The sequence below is a fragment of the Strix aluco genome, chromosome 2 (assembly GCF_031877795.1).
Source record: "Strix aluco isolate bStrAlu1 chromosome 2, bStrAlu1.hap1, whole genome shotgun sequence".
NCBI classification, from domain to species: domain Eukaryota; kingdom Metazoa; phylum Chordata; class Aves; order Strigiformes; family Strigidae; genus Strix; species Strix aluco.
Genome location: NC_133932.1, coordinates 77,975,237 through 77,993,160, shown reverse-complemented (window position 1 = coordinate 77,993,160; position 17,924 = coordinate 77,975,237). Strand labels below are relative to the sequence as shown.

The window sequence follows — 17,924 nt, the reverse complement described above, 5'->3', positions numbered from 1 at the left end:
TCTGACGGTAGCGAACAGCAGATACTTCAGCAAGAGTACAAGAGCAGGGCACGGCAACAGTGATGCACTTCCAGACTTGGGTCCAGACCCTTCCTAAGCCAGAGGTGGTGACAGCCATGGTGCGTAAAGGCCTTTTCCTCCTGTGAGCTTGCACAAGTGCTTTTGTGAACAGCAGCAATGGCAGCAGCGTGTGGCAGGCAGCCCCACCCCTTGGCTCCACGCAGCTGCATGACACGCAAATTGTTTTTTTTTTTTTTTTTTCCTGTCGCCTGCTTGCTTCATCTGACAGCTCTTCCTCTAAGTCATGAGTCTCTGTGCACCTCCTCAGTGCCACCAGGTACTTTTCCAGCTCCTACTCTCTTCTAGGCTGACGAGTCCATGTGTATTTAACAGAACTGAAAACACTCCTTACCTGCAATCACCTTTGCCACCTCTTCCTCCAATATTTCTTGTTCTCCTATAGTTTTTCTGAGAACTGAAATATTTGAGAATGGATATGGGGATATAAATCACGTCTCCTGTTTTGTTCACACTCCTTTCCCCCAGCGCTTTTTTGAGTGCTATTGAGCAACCAGCTGATGTTTCAGAAGAACACAGTGACACATCAAGCATCTTATTCTTGAGTGGCAACCGGGGCGTTAAGCATTTACTGAAAATCCAAGTGTTGAAGCCTTGAAAACTGGAACTCTTGAAAAATAGGTATTTGTCCCAACTATCATGGATGCTACAGTTAATCTTGCCTGGAATTAGCTATCAAGATGAACTTGCCTTTAGGGAAAGGTAGCAGACTAGATGGCTTCTCAAAAATCCCACTCAGCATGGTGGGTCCTTATGCTGCTGTTTCAAATATATGACAATTAATTTAAATGACATACACAGAAATGTCTCATCTTTGCACCTTTAGCATAGGTGCTTAAACTATACAAAAAGAAAACAAAATGAAAATGGAGCATTGATTTTAAATGCTAGATTGCTGTTACAAGAAAAAAGTAAAAAACAACTTTTGATAGGGCAGCCCTGCTATGCCAGCCCTGCTCCCGGTACCGTTTTGGATGCTACCGTGAATTTGAAGTGGTTTTTGTCATTGTCATGCAGAGCATAGCCCAGGGTTTCAAACCGCCGACATCCTGAAACTCAGGACACAGCCTGCAGCTTGGACGGGTTCCCCGCGAGGTCAGCACACTGATTTACATGCCAATACCCGGAGCGGTCAGTTTGCTGCTTTGGACCAAGAAGAGCATCCCGGCCTGCGAAACATGGCAAACACTTTGAGTACCTAAGCATGGGAATGTATTTTGCTTCACTGAAAATATGGTGTGAGAGAGAGAGAAGGAAGAGAGAAAAGATGGTGTCTTGTGCAAGATCAAGAGGTGCCTTTCCACAAGGGAAACAGAGGAACAGCTGCACAACGATGCTCTGTAAGGAGGGGAGAGGTGCTCAGGTTATGGCACAGCACCGTCCCCTTGTCCCTCGTGAGCCTGATCGAGCCATGAAAGGAGATGTTAAATAAAACCCCATCATTCAGTAACAGGAGCCTCCCGCCGACAGGAGCCTGTGGCTCTGGAGGCCATCTTATGCCTGTGCTCCGGCCAGCGTGGAGATGCCAGGGTGCAGCATCTGCCTAGGTGAGACCCAGCAGCCCTGTGAGCACCCAGTGGAGCCTCTCCAGCCTTGCTGTGTGGCCAGCAGGGCCAGATGGCAGCTGGACGTCCCGATCGAGTAGCAGGAAGCCACTCCAGCCAGCAGCTCCGCAGGTGGCAGCAGGATGGCTCACCGGGATGAGCTGAGGTGCCAGAGCCTTGAAGCACCATGCAGAGGGGTTGCTGCAAGATGATGCTTCCCAAACCCTGCTAAAAACCAAACAAAACCGCACATGTTCAGGGAACAAATCTGCTCCGCTAAATGAGCCAAACAGAAAATCCAGGTATAAATCTGGGAACAGTGTCACATAACACTACGCTATTTTTCCACCAGAAACACCTACCTACCCCAGTGCGGACCAGCTACTGAAACACAAACCTTTGACCAGCGTGGCAGAAATGAAGCATAAGGAAACCCTAACAGACAGTTTTTTTCAGCCTGTGATTCCCTGGGAAACTACAGCCTGTTTTTAAGGGCCAAGGAAAGGTAATTCATAGGCATTTACAGCATCCTTGTATACACACAAGGATTTTCTACATGGAGCCATGCTTTGCTTGTAAAGTGTTAGTAGCCCACAGAAAAGGAGAGAGGAAGATTAAAACCAGCTGTACTGGAGAAACCACCATATTTAAATGCAAACAATATTTTAAATATTCAACCAGGAAGAGTACAGACGGCACAGAGTAATGGCCAAGCATATTCACTCAGAAGCAGGTCATAGAAATTTTGTGAGGTTTGGAAAGGGTAGTGGATAATAAGGTATACCTGTACTCATAGAATATATACTAACATTAATGCTTTTTTATTTGCACAGATGCCACTAGGTAGCAGTGGAAGGAGGAGAGGCCCTTCTTGACATTTGGAGGACCACAGCTGCAGTTACTAAGTGTGCACAGAAGTGGAGTATTCACATAATAAAAAAGGAGAATTGTAGAATCACCGGTTTGCAGCTACAGCTCTAAAGCAAGTCAAACCGCTGGTCTGGAGACAGCTATTGGACAAATAGTGGAAAATGTGAAAAGATTAAAAAATTTCAACAGATCTTTCTGTGATGCACAGAAATATTTTCCTTCTACTTTATGTAATTTATTCAGGTCAAGTTTTTTAAACCTAAGAAACTGATTATGTGTTTGGGTTGTTTTTTTTTGGGGAGTGGGGTGTGGGTATTGAGTTTTTTGCCCTTTTTTTTTTTTTTAAAAAAAAAAAGAATACTTGTACTACCCTTTCAGTCTATGAATCAAATCTGTGGAAAAGCATAATATTTAACATGTGAAATACTGGTAACAAAACAAAGCAGTTCAACAGGCTGCCCAGGGAAGTGGTTGAGTTCCCATCCCTGGAGGTATTTAAAAAACGTGTACATGTGGCACTTCAGGACATGGCTTAGTGGTGGACGTGGCAGTGTTTGTTAGGTTAACGGTTAAACTCTATCTTAAGGGTCTTTTCCAACCAAAATGATTCTATGATTCTATTCTAATTCACTAACTGCAGTTATTTTATTTGCTCAATTAATTAAATGTATATGCAATTCTTACTTTGAAAATACTGGTAGTTTTATTTAATAAAAATATTTATTTTTTAAAAGTGAATTTCAGCTTACAGCTCAATACAAGTGAAAAAATAAACAAAACCCAAGTCATATCTCAGCAAATCTCTTCCACCATTTTCTAATATAATAAAATGTAAGAAAATACAAACCAAAACAGAACACCAAATCAAAACTACAAAGAACCATGAGCAGATGTATATAATTACTTCAGTCCCACAGAGTTTACTATAGAAAAGATAAAAAGTCACAGATCATCATGAAATGAGAACTAATGAGTTATTTCAATTTTTCTGATTTTTGTTCTCCAAAAAAGACTTGAAGAGTCCTGCAATGAAATCTGAAACATACCTCACGTCCTTCTTCATCAACTGGGAAAGCATCCTTATCTCAAAGTAAATACATTTACCGGCCTGCTATCTTCTACACAGAAGAAACAAATACATATTCTGGGGGCATCCAAAACTAGCCTGAAATGGCACTCAGCAAGGCACTGGAGTAATTGCGTTCAGATCCAGAAGATGCACTGACCAGAATACCAAATATCCTCCTGCCTGGCTGAGTCAAAGATAAGCAAGAAGACAAGAAATTCCCAGTTTGTTTGTGTGTGTCCTATAAGGATGTGTTGAATGAAATGTTTACTTTCAGGTGAGGAATGGTTTGGTCTCCAATGCAGAAGCAGATTCTGTAGTCAGATGCAAAATTTAACACAGGTCTGTATTTAATGAAGAACAAGGAAAACCAGCTACACAAGCCCTTAAATCCTCCTGGAGCCACAAGAGGCTCACAAGAAATACTCACAGAAATAATTCCATATCTCTACTTAGATATACATTTGCAATTGCAAAAAAAGCTATTTTAGTTTTACGATGGCATGTAGAATTTACTGTAATTGAAGGTCTCCTTGGCAGTGTCCAGGATTCCTGGAAGGAAGCCTTAATGAAAGGCATCTTAAACCAGAGGTCTGGCTATAATAGGAAAACATTATATAATATTAATCTGAATTATATAGACATTTATATGAGACAATTATTTACAAATAAAATATTTATATAAATGAAAATAGCTTTATACATGCTGTGCAGCCTCTTTTCAGTGACCTTTGAAAAGGAATTTCTGTTACTAACTTGATAAAGGAAGAACAGAATCAAGTACTGGAAGTAAATGAGAAGGGGAATAATATGCAATGTGGTTCTGAATGCAAAAAAGCCAGACCAATGTCATTAAAACAACCTCCTTCAACAAGGATAACGCAATGAACTTGGGAGTCAAGTAAAATACTTTATTTAATATGCAGTGAAAATATCTCCAGATCAAGTCATAGGCAAGAACTGTATATGAATAAGGGGTTGGTTAAGGCAAGATTATAACGGACTATATTAAAATAAAGAGTAATAAGCACAGACAGAAGTTACCAGCCATCTTCCTTAGGAATCAGTGGTTTTTTTTTTATTACTGGTCTTGCTACAGCAAGTAGTTGTGTGCCTACCACAACTGTGTGATGCATCCTGAGGAAGACTGGTTTATGCTTCATATTAGATGGCCCATGAACTGTGTAACTGAAATAAGATGGCTTTTAATGAACCAAAGTGCAGAAACATGTGCTTGGGGACCACTGACAAGAACTTCTGGGGACTCATGACTCAAAGGCAATGAAGGAATCATAGAATATCTCAAGTTGGAAGGGACCCATAATGATCAGAGTTCAATGCCTTGCTCCTCACAGGACTACCTAAAACTAAACTGTATGTCTAAGAGCATTGTCCAGACGCTTCTTGAACTCTGACAGGCTTGGTGCTGTGACCGCTTCCCTGGGGAGCCTGTGCCAGTGACTGACCACTCTCTCAGTGAAGAACCTTTTCCTAATGTCCAATCTGCACTTCCCTTGATGCAGCTTCATTCCATTTCCTCGTGTCCTGTCACTGGTCATCAGGAGATCAGCACCTCCACTCCCACTGTCCTTGAGGAAGTTGTAGACTGAGATGAGGTCACCCCTCAGCAATGAGGTCATCCCTCAGCCTTCTCTTCTCCAAGCTCAACTAACCAAGTGGCCTCAGCCGCTCCTCCTAAGTCCTGCCCTCAAGGCCTTTCACCCTCTTAGTCGCCCTCCTCTGGACACACTCTAATAGTTTGATGTCCTTCTTGTATTGAGGCACCCAAAACTGCACACAGTACTGAAGGTGGGGCCACACCAGTGCGGTGTAGAGTGGGACAATCACCTCCCTCGACTGGCTAGAGATGCTGCGCTTGATGAACCCCAGGACACAGTTGGCCCTTTTGGCTGCCAGGGCACAATGTTGACTCATATTCAACCTGCCACCAACCCAAACCCCCAGATCTCTTTCCATAGGGGTGTTCTCCAGCCTCTCATCCCCCAGTTTGTACATATAACCAGGATTACTCCATCCCAGGTGGAGAACCCGGCACTTGTTCTTTCATGTGGTTGGTGATTGCCCACCTCTCTAGTCTACCCAGATCTCTCTGTAAGGCCTCTCTAGCCTTGTGAGAATCCACCGCTGCTCCTAGTTTAGTATCATTGGCAAACTTAACACGCATTTGATTCTTGCATCCAGATCATTTATAAAAACATTAAAGAGCCCTGGCCCTAAAACTGAGCCCTGGGGATCCCCACTGGTGACTGGCCACCAGACTGATGTGACCCCATTTACTATAACTCTTTGAGCCTGACCCATCAGCCACCCAACATATTATGGACTTGTCTAGCTGTGTGCTGGACAGTTTATCCAGAAGGATTCTGTGAGAGACAGTATCTAAAGCTTTGCTAAAATCCAAACCCACTACATCCCCTTGGTCAACTAGATGGGTGATCATGTCATAAGGTGAAACACTCTTGTATATTTTAGTTGATTGCAGAATGATGAGTGAACAAAAGCAAGCTGTAGGCCAGGAGAAAATAATACTCAAGAAGAATGATATATGTTTTGCAGTCCTCAAATTCACATGCTCATTTTCCAACCATTCCCATTCAGATATTTCCCTCTTCTCACATGAATGATCACACGGTACTTTTATGAAGGATTTTACTTCTACAAACCAGGTGTTTTCCATCTGCAGTATGTTCCTGTATCATAACAGCTCACAGAGTAGCTGAAAAAGCATTTTTTTTTGATAAAAACCAGCATTCTAGGGACATAAGTCTTCAAAGGTACTTTGGGTGCACATCAGAGCAAACTCACATACCTTAAGAGGCATTCAAATATCTAAGAGAGCGTCCAACTATACCTATCCATCATCTAGACTTTGTGTTGAGAAAAAAGGCACGGAGGGAAGACAATGCAATATTACAATATAAAATATTCCTAATGCCTCAAGCCAAATCTTAAGATGTAGCCAATTTAGGACTGGAGCAGATCCCAAGCAAAGGTGATTAAGCCTCAAGTATAAATTAGTGTATCCTCCAACTAGCTTTAGTACCTCCCCACAACAACCTCCTCACACCCCCCAAGCATGGGACAAAACAATGAGAAAAGAGCATGGCTAAACTGGCTACATTAGTTGTCAATGAAGCAGACCAAAGAGGATGCACAGATTTCAGTGTGAAAAGGGTAACTCCTAAACTAGTATCTATACCGTGGGATGTGAGGCAGAAATGACAATGGAAACGTGTCCTGGTTTAACCAGGATAGGGTTAAGTTTCCCCAGCAGAGGGGGGGAGCTCTAGCCCGGTTATTCAGATACCATGCGGATGTCACATCCTGGCAGGTCACACATTTTCCTGGCGCGGGAGCTCGGTGCACTCGTGGTTTTGTACATCGTGCTTCAAACTGCTGTATTTGGTAGCTATTTTGCTCTGTTCATTGCTATCACTATTACTGCTATTGTTATTGCTGTTGTTTGTTGTGTTGCTGTTGCACTGTTGTATTAAACCTTTCCTTATCTCAGTCTCGGGGCTTTGTATTTCACTCCCTTTGTGGGGGAGGGGCAGCGGCTGCGTGGTCTCAGACCCAGGCAGGGGCTAAACCACCACAAAACGCTATATTCATTCTTTTCCAGGTTTGCTCTGGAAATGAGAAAACACTTCATATCTGCTGCAATGGGCTTTATTTTATTCCTGTGCTTTACTGGGATCCCACCTTTCCAAATAGGTCCCAAATACCCAGTAATATGTACAGTATCCTTCAGTTTACTTCCTCATACTTTACTTTTCCCAGTTTCAGTGTCAGTGAACAGGATGAGTTGGACAGGAAGAGCAAGTCCTAAGACTTCTCTATCCTTCTAAGTGAAAACTGAACACTTTCTTCTTGCATTGGGATCAACAGACATTTTCAACACACACCTCTTCTTGGCACAAACTGATATATACACCTAACTGCTCTTCTTGTTAGCAACTTTCCTCCTAATTTAAAGTAAATTTATGACCACCATTTATAATTTATTTTTATGCCAAAACTAAAGAGAAGAGCCTCCACTGAATACCATGGAGAAGTCAGCACCATGTTTTTAAAAAGAGACTGCTTCCACTGAAAGGTCTTGGCTCATAGGATCTGTGGCCTGGGAGTTTCAAGAGGTAGTTATGGGTGAACTTGTACACCCTCACATCAAATACATTTCACAAGGGAAAGCTGAAATAAGAAGAGATGATTTCACAGATTAACCAAATACCACATTTTTGGATTTAAGATTATGTTAACTGAAATTTGCAGAGAAAAACATTACCCCTACAGTGTTGGAAATGCACAAAACTTTATTAAATAACTGTAGTCCAACTTGGCTGTAGAAAGTTACCATTCAGCTCTTGAACAACTCAATCACTGCCCTCCCAATGCCACTCTCCCCACCCCAATATCACATAGTACAGTCGTCTCTGGTAACTCCCAATCCCCAAATACAGGAATATGTTAATATTCTGAACACCATTTCTCCCAGATTTGACAAACAGTATCTAGGAACATCTGGATATCTCAGTTAATTTCACTTCCGCATTCTTTAAGCAAATACTCACTTAGTGATGCTAATTAAATAATATAATTAGAGAGTTACACTAGATGTAAGTCAAGAAACAGTGCACTACTTAGGAAGAAGAGAAACTGCAAGAATTTCATTTTGTCTTTTTGATATGGCTTAAAAAGACAGGAACAAATTACTTCTGATTTTCAGCAGGTGAACATTTCTTTTAAAATAGATAACTCAAATTACTGTCAAATTACAAACCTTCACTAGTTCACTGCTTACCTCATGATAACTATCAATTAATAAAGGCATGCTTCTGAATACATAATGCATTACATTTTTTGCTTTCAACACCTGGTGTCACCAGAATAACACCGTATATTTCTAAAATGCTCTGCAGTTGCGTGTGTGCGCTTTGATTTTAGGGCAGTAATACTTCAAAAAGAAGTGGAACCATAGAAAATGATGGGAAGTGATGCACACAGATGATTTTTGTGGTTAATTGATACATTATCATTTAACTAACCACGACAGGTCATTTTAAAAATGAAACTCAAGGTGTCTAAAAGCCTTCATCCCTTAGTCAAGGTCAAAAAAGGCCTGAAGGAAAGTGAAAATTCTGCTGTATCTCCATATTTTGAACAAGTTAAATCCTATACCTGTTTTCCAAAATGGCTTTAACTGGTGACTTCTGCTACCCCAGAATTTAGCTAATTGCAATCAATTTTTGTACTGGCTAATCACTAATTTTCTGTCCAGTCTAGGGTTGTATTAAATGGTTATTATGATGGATCCACTGAGAATAGACAGAGGAGAGCGATTTTGATTTATTGTTGTTTGGAGCTCCTTGGATCTCTAAGATATTAAATAAAAATTTAAATATAAAAGAAAAATTAATTAATCGCAATCTCTCCTTCCTTCCACTCTATCAGCAAGACAGAGCCAATCAAAAATTGACAAATTAATGAAAAATGCAAAGAGTGAGAACTGGTGAGTCTGTAATTTCATTAAAATAATGAGAAAGTACATGTATTTATTTGCTTTAAACTTTAGATAATGGGCATGAGAGAATGAAAGCTTTCTCAGCTTTTGATGCTTATTTCAAAACCCAAACAGCATTATGGTAGGGAGTCAGATCAACTAGTACAAGATATAAGTTGCGCTGTATTTTTTTAAAATATAGCTTTTCAAATAAATTAGTGAAAGAATCCTTAACTTTTGAAAGAAGGTTCATAAGCTTGTTATACAAGGTAGATTGAAAATACTGTATTATAACAAATGAATGCAATACTGCAGAATCAAAAGGCTCTTAAGTCTCCATTTTGGAAGAAAACTCCGTATCAGGAAACGGGGGAAGATGTGGTCAAGATATTTGTAATTCATTTCATAAAAACATATTCAGACTGACACTTCACTTCCACTAATTACACTTAAGTTTTCCACAGCAGACTTTCCAAAAGTTGCATTGTCTTTCAATACTTTTTCAATAAGATTTAGGGACTTCTGTAGGTATGAGTTCTCAGGTTTTAGTGCAACCATTGTGGATTTTAAAGCTAGAACAAAAAGGCTAATATTGATACAGGAATTATTTTCAGGTGAACATATATTTAAGATCCATAGACAACGTTTGGAGGAGATCCCTATGCTCTAGCAAGGCATTTACCACCTCTCAACTAATTTGTGGGGCCAGCTTTTTGATGATGGAAAAATCAAATCACCTAAATGGAAGACAGGCAAGCAACACAACCTTGAATACTGCTATCAAGTAACAGAATCTGATATACAGCCCATATAAAGAAAAAAAAGGCATGGAAAGCACAAAAAAGCTGAAGCCTGAGGAGTGCTGAATCATTAATAAAAATAAGCTTTTCTCTCAATTGCTTGATTAAAACAGAAGTTAACAGAAGCAATTTTAAAAAGAGACTACCTAAGTCTGGTAGACTAGTGAAGTTAGATGGGTTTTACGCGGATGATTTGTTTAGAATCATTGACTGGTTTGGGTTGGAAGGAACCTTAAAGACCATCTAGTTCCAACCCCCCTGCCATGGGCAGGGACACCTTCCACTGGATCAGGTTGCTCAAAGCCCCGTCCAACCTGGCCTTGAACACTGCCAGGGAGGGGACATCCACAACCTCTCTGGGCAACCTGTTTCATTGTCTCACCACCCTCACATTAAAGAATTTCTTCCTTATATCTGATCTAAATCTGTCCTCTTTCAGCTTAAAACCATTACCCCTCATCCTATCACTACACTCCCTGACAAAGAGTCCCTCCCCATCTTTCCTGTAGGCCCCCTTTAAGTACTGGAAGGCTGCTATAAGGTCTCCCCAGAGCCTTCTCTTCTCCAGGCTGAACAACCCCAACTCTCTCAGCCTGTCCTCATAAGGAAGGTGCTCCAGCCCCCCGATCATCTTTGTGGCCCTCCTCTGGACCCACTCCAACAGGTCCATGTCTTTCTTATGTTGGGGACCCCAGAGCTGGACACAGTACTCCAGGTGGGGTCTCATGAGAGCAGAGTAGAGGAGGAGAATCACCTCCCTCGACCTGCTGGCCACACTTCTCTTGATGCAGCCCAGGATATGGTTGGCTTTCTGGGTTGCAAGCACACATTGCTGGGTCATGTTCTGTTTTCCATCCACCGATACCCTCAAGTCCTTTTCTGCAGGGCTGATCTCAATCCACTCATCACCCAGTCTGTACTTCTGCATAGGATTGCCTTGACCAATGTGCAGGACCTTGCACTTGGCTTTATTGAATTTCATGAGGTTTTCACAGGCTCACCTTTCAAGCCTGTCAAGGTCCCTCTGGATGGCACATCCCTTCCCTCCAGTGTTGTCAGCAAACTTTGTGAGGATGCACTCAATCCCGCTGTCCATGTCTCCAACAAAGACATTAAACAGCACTGGTCCCAACCCCTGAGGAATGCCAGTCATCACTGCTTGGACATCGAGCCATTGACTGCAACCCTCTGAGTGTGACCATCCAGCCAATTCCTTATCTACCGAGTGATCCATCCATCAAATCCATGTCTCTCCAATTTAGAGACAAGGATGTTGTGAGGGACAGAGTCAAATGCTTTGCATAAGTCCAGGTAGATGACATCAGTTGCTCGTCCCTTACCCACCAACGTGGTAACCCCATCGTAGAAGGCCATCAAATTTGTCAGGCATGATTTGCCCTTAGTGAAGCCGTGTTGGCTGTCACCAATCACCTCCTTATTTTCCATCTGCCTTAGCATAGTTTCTAGGAGGATCCGCTCCAGGATCTTGCTGGGCACAGAGGTGAGACTGACTGGCCTGTAGTTCCCCAGGTCTTCTTTATTTCCCTTTTTAAAAATGGGGATTATGTTTCCCCTTTTCCAGTCAGTGGGAACTTCACCGGACTGCCACAGCTTCTCAGATATGATTGACAGTGGCTCAGGCCCTTCATCTGCCAGTTCCCTCAGGACCCATAGATGCATCTCATCAGGCCCCATGGAGTTGTACACCTTCAGGTTCCTTAGATGATCTCAAACCTGATCTTCTCATATAGTGGGTGGTTCTTCTTTCTCCCAGTCCCTGCCTTTACCTTCTGCGACTTGGGCAGTGTGGCTGAAACACTTGCCACCCTTCTTTTACTATACTTATATTTAGTATAACACCACCACTTGTTCTTTCCAGCTTCTTTACCATTTCAGAAAAAAAAAAAAAAAAAGCATTCAGTGGTCACTGAATCAGAATGTGCTTAAACTTGACATGAATAGGAGCAGAAGTACAACTGGTAAAGTAATATAGAGGTCAAAAAGGTTTGTCTAGGGCTGCTCAGCAGAGTAGCCTGACATCTCCTGCCCAACCTGTGCTCAGCAAGAGGGGCTGAGCCAGCCCAGACTGCCTGGGTGAGGCTGATCGGTGGACTGCCAAGACAGACCAAGGAGACACCCACTATTTCCAGTGCCAGTTCCTATGGAAGAAAGAAGGGATGCTGACCTTCTAATAATAAAAAAATAATATTTAGAATATGCACAGAGGTAGTTTCCTACTTCTACAGCTGTTAAGATGTGCAGATGCTGAAAAGCAATCATCTTTCTTAATCTATACTAGTTATTTATCTTGACATTGGTAGAACTTTTGACACTGCTGCTCATGATATTCCCACAAGGAAGCTAGAAAAACATGATTTAAGAAGAACTGTTGGTACTTCCGTAAAAAACTGTTTAGAAAGACTATTATCAGATGTTCATCTAAAAGTGGACATATGTACAAAACTTGTTATATTAATTCTAGTAGCAGTGAAATACTGGTAATGAAAATACTCAAGGACATGAAAGATGCAATTAATGCCACAATGCAAAAGGCTGCTGAAACAACTGCAAGCCCTTGCACAACTGCTGCTCTGCAGCAGCCACCATTCAAGTAAGGCCACTGCAGAGTTCTAAGATTAGCCAGGAAAAATCAACTGCGTAAACAAAATCTGGGGAAAGATTAGCATAACACCAGCTCTGCAGAAAGAGCTGCTGTTAATCTGGCAGTTATAATGATCTTGAACTCAACATGAGTCAACAATGTGGTACTCTTGAAAAAAATATCCTAATATTTACATACAAACGCATCACTATTAAGACACGTGAACATCATCTCCTGCTATGATTTGGTCACAAATTGAATAGTATGTCCAGCTTTGAGCACCATACTTAGAGATGTCATCAGTTGGACAAAAAGAAGAGTGAGCGCAATCGTAGGTCAAGAAACCACAACCTATAGAGGAAAAAGACACTGTACCATCTTATTTTAGAGAAATCACTTGTTTTGGAGAATATAGGGTCATGCCTTTAAATATATGAAAGTGTACTGTTATAGAAAAGAGAGGCAGTAAGCTTCCTCCTGCATCTACTTGGATAGAAGACCAAATAAGCTTAAATTCCAAAGGTGGACATTAGGAAAGACTAACCACTGGTAAGTACAATGCCTAGGAAAAGCCTAGACCATCCAGGCTGGGAATCCTTCACTGCTGACTATCCTCAACAACAAGTCAGTCAAATCTGTATCAGAAATAACATGACTGCTGCCAAACTTGCCCTTTGCCAAGGAACTGGATGACAATCTCTTAGATCTCCTTTAAAAAGTAAAAATAAAAGGCAGTTTGGTTCATATGCTACGCATGGAGAGTAATGCTAGACTCATGGAGACGGCAAGAGACTGATTTTGTGGTCCAGTCATTAGATTCCTGCTACCTCCAGAAATTTCTAAATCCCACTCTTTGCCCGTTTATAGATGGTACATTATGCAATTACTTGGATTTTGGAGGATTTTCCCCCAAATAGCAATAACCCTGAAAAGAGAGAATGAAACCCACTGTCGCTTCACATAGCGCCTCCCAGATACACTCAGAGATATAATCCGGAGGCACTACATTGAATGCTCTGTGACCCCATGAACCTTGCATTGCTTTCTGCACTGCGATCCAGTTTCAAAGGCCAAACAAGACCAAATGGGTTAGAAACCTTGGGGCGGAGGGCATGAATCTAATTTTTCTACTTTCTAGGAGATGGTGCAGTCAAAGACTGTTGTCACGAAGCTGGCTTGGTTGGATCTGGCACACGAAGTATGTCTGGCTCAAAGGCAGAGCAGTGCCAGGCCAGCTGTACATCTCTGGCTGATAAAAGCACTGAAAGAAGGCAAAGCGTGAGAAAGACCCAGGACTGCACCCCACAGCCTCAAGAATAGCTGCACAGCTCACTGTTACCATCCCATCTCTGAAGCTTCTGCTTCTCAGGTAGAAAGCTACACACACGTGTGCCCTTCATGGTTTCCAAGACAGCCATCCTGTTTTATGTACTGTACATAAAGGCAGCTATAAATCTGAATCTAAAAACCAAGCCTTCCCTTGGTTTTGTCTGTTTTTCTTCTCAAACACACAGATATGAGACATTTAAATCCCAAGTAGTTCTGAAGTAATTGCCATTTATTACAGATTTTTAAAATAGAAATTATGTTTTGTTTATAGGCACATGCTTTATTTTATTTGTTCTATTGATAGCAAGCTGGTGAGATAAATCACTTTGCTATAGAATAATTGAAAATCTATACCTTCAGGCAATCTTTCTCAAACTGTCAATGTAGCAATGGTACACAAGATATACTGCTATTTTTATAGACATACAGGAAACAATCTTGCACGCACATTTGTTCATAGACTGGTTTTGGTATCTCACTGGAGACTCACAGGTAAATTGCTACACATGCATACGAGTCTAATCCAGAGCAATGCCCCAAGCTTTATCAAAAAGAACAAGGTAAACTAATACATGTTTCTCAGAAAGATAGTTAAGTGATTATATTGTGGTAGCTGAGACAACATGATACGAAGGTTACATCTGCAGCAGTGCTGCCCACAGCACAAAAATAATCAAGAGTTGGGATCCAAGAAGAGCTGTCTGAGTAAATATTAAATTTGTGAATGCTGTTAATACTGTGCAGAGTTTTTACAGATCACAGAAGTGCAAGATTACTTGGGAGTTTATTCCTGCTAAGAGATAAAAATCATTAATCTTAAGACTGTCTGCTCCACTGTCACTGAAAACATTTCTTAAAACTTTTCCCTAAACACAGTCCCAAAGCATCACTATTATCTAAAGTAAAAATCCAGCTGGTAATGTAGTTGGGCTGATGGGCTTAATGGGCCCAAGCAGAGAACCAGAGAGGGTTAGGGGGAATGTCAGAGAAATAATCCATCCCATACATAATCTCAAAAATTAGCCCAACAGATTAATTTTTGACCTGATGTGAAATCAAATTACCTGATTTGGCAGGGTCATGAAAGACAAATTACCCTAAAAGCAGTATCATCTGCTCCTTCCTTCTAGTATCATGTGTCTGCTGCACCACTCTGCAGACCCTGCTTAAAATCGGGTTACGTCAACATTGATGGTCAACCACAAAAAACAAAATAAAATTTAAAACATATTTGATGAACTGAAGGGTCAGTCATGGACTTTATAATTTTTTAAGTCTGTCATAAGATTTGGAGCACAACATTCTTATATCAAAAGAATAACCATAATTAACAAGATTTGAAATGGAAATGAATCACCATGTCAATGAATAAACATTTCCTGTATTTGTAATATGACTGTGATGATAATAATACACCTTTGGTAAAAGCAGCTAAATTATAGAGCCTAAATTGAGTTTTCACCTAAAACAACAGTGAAACAGGTTACAGGTAAGATATATAGACTACAATGAGTCAAATTAAAGAGATTAAATAATTGTTTTGATATATAGAAATTAGAAAAAAACCCCTTCTCTGCATTAGCAAGTTCATCGTGTACAAAATTCACGATACTTGATGCCACCCATTAATGTAGTAAATTGTCATTAAGCATACTTAATTAAAAGATGTAATAACTGCTAGCAGTAAAAGAACAGACTAGATGAGCAGATGGATCCAGATATATTTTGACCTAAATTTCTTGATATTTCGACAAGATAAAGGTAAATATAAACAAGAATAGAAGAGAGATGAAAAAACAGCCAGCCAGTATATCTCATTAAGAAGCCCCATACTAGAAAGATGAAAAACCACCACCAACCTCTTTTCTCTCTTTATTGCACCTGTTTATCTTCTCCAGGATGTTTTGTTTCTGTTAAGCAGGTGTCCTGAAGCTTCACATGGCTATATAAATAATCAAATTACTGAGAAATCGTGAAAGTCCTGAAATAAGACCCACTGCCTTAGGTCAGTTTAACCAAAAGAAAGAAATCATTAACCTAAAATATAATTTAAATATCTTAAATATTGATTTTTTTTATGCTCATTCTCTCTTGAATCTGACTCCTCATAGAGATCACAGCTAAGAGAACAGGTTTCTATCTACAGAGTACACAGAAGGAAGAGATTCTTCTTCCTGAGCCCTTCATATCACCTTCCCCAAAGACACTCTTCCCAACCAGACAAAGTTCATAAGCATGTAAGTTTGCGTAACTTTTCATGTTTGAAATGAGCTTCAGAAAGCTTTAGTAAGATTTGGCCAATGGCTGGATTCATATTCTGAAAGTTTTCATAGGCAGTATATTTGAACTACATCACAGCAAGCATTGCAGCCTTGGAGCAGGTTAATAGTTTGATGTGTGAAACGTGTATGTGTATGGTAAGTGTCCTGCTGGGATTTATTCCCTACGTAATTTTCAGCTAAAGCAAAATTAAGCCTGGGGCTCCACTCCATAAATTGTGTCGAAACATTTCTCTCATTCATATAGTTTCTCAGTTATTTATACATTTTTCCTAATATAGTGCAGGCTCAACTCTGTGCAATCCCATCTGAATTTAATTTATTCTACTACGCCCACATCTCAACGTAATACTTACCAAACAGTATCTCCACACCTCACAGGCAACACAAGACAAAACAGTACTTAAGTGTTGTGCAAAGTGATGTAGTTTTAACGCACTGCTTCAAAGTACAAGTTGCCACACTCCATACTTGTGCTGTCCTCCATCCCCTTTCAGTGAAAATACTATGCAACACTGAGCTCAGATTCTCACTTACTCTATAGAAAATCTAAGTTTTGATGGCTTCACTAAAATACAGCCTCAAAGAAAATCAATAGCAATTGATACACACTCTTGGACATATTTAAATGCTGATATTCACTCCAAGATTACATTTTCCACTTGGTAATCTCTAGTAATCTTTTCCCCTCACTTTTCTAATGTCTGTAGGCTTGTCACATCCTCTTCCTTTGCCCAGAATATGTTTGGACTTAAGTTGTTCTTCAATCCACAATCTCCCCTGAGCACCTGTGCAGGCATGCAGTCATGGGAATAAAGAAACCTAATGCCTATATCCTTCTTTTACTCCTATCTGTAAATCCAAGAGTATCACGTCTCAGCTGGCAAGTAATATTTTTTTTTTTCCATCCCTCATCTGGTCATCTGTACCCAACTGCTCTTACTTAAAACTCTTTTCTTCAGTTGTCTCCAATTTTTCCACCCACATATTCTGATAACAGTACATCTCTGAGCAAGTCCTATTATGAATTTAAATCCAATCTGAATAATAGAGAAATCCGAATCCAGTAATCTTCTCTTCAATTTGTTACTATAGATGCTTATGTTATTAATCCCCTTCTCTAGCCCCCTAACACTTTTCTTCCTTTTGCATGAGTTTTTCACAAGATCTGTGAAGGATTCCCATTTTTCCCCAGACTGAAACACTGACAAGAACGTGTTGTCTCTCTGTAGAGCAACATCCTCTTGGTTCAGGTGAGCTGGGTTGGGTAAATACATCCAAAAGAGCATATTCCAGCACTCATTCCACATATTGCCAGTACAGCCCCATAACCCCTTGAGCACAAGAAAATAAATAAAAAACAGAGGCCAGAAGAATGTCATCACGAAAGGGAGGCAGGAGTTATACAGCAGGACAAACAGAAGGCTGGTACCTAGCAGCATGGAGATGGACTGCATGGTGAAGAGCAATTAGATAGTGTCTTACAAGCTAAAATTAGGGAGATCCCAAAGAAGGGGCCAATATCCCTTCACTGGACACCTATAAAGATGTTGTCACAGAACCAGTTATTTCACTGAGCAACATCTTCCAGTTGCACTTCTGGACTTGCAAACCACTTGAGCCTGCAAGTTTGCTTTCTTGCGATACCAATTATTTTGTAACTTCTTGTTTAGGAATTGCAACTATAGATGTTAAATCAATGATTAAACAGCCTTCAACACTTCCCTTCAATCTTGAAGCACATACTGTATGCTACCAGAATCTGAAATGTTTTATTCCAGCACCCAGAGTGAATTGCAGGTCATGCAATTAGTTAAATTAGCTTAAAGACAAAG

At 40.6% G+C, this 17,924-nt stretch overlaps 1 protein-coding gene across 4 annotated transcripts in view; it reads right to left on the bottom strand.

Moving 5' to 3' along the window:
- GGACT (gamma-glutamylamine cyclotransferase) overlaps nucleotides 1-17,924 on the bottom strand; it is a 52,978-nt gene that overhangs the window by 9,642 nt on the left and 25,412 nt on the right. The window contains exon 1 of one of the 4 annotated variants that reach the window (XM_074815381.1): nucleotides 3,539-3,628. The exons of the other annotated variants lie outside the window; for them this stretch is intronic. The gene's annotated coding sequence lies outside the window, so the exon portion shown is untranslated. Of the gene's footprint in view, nucleotides 1-3,538; nucleotides 3,629-17,924 lie in introns of those variants that run through there. 4 annotated transcript variants of the gene reach the window in all.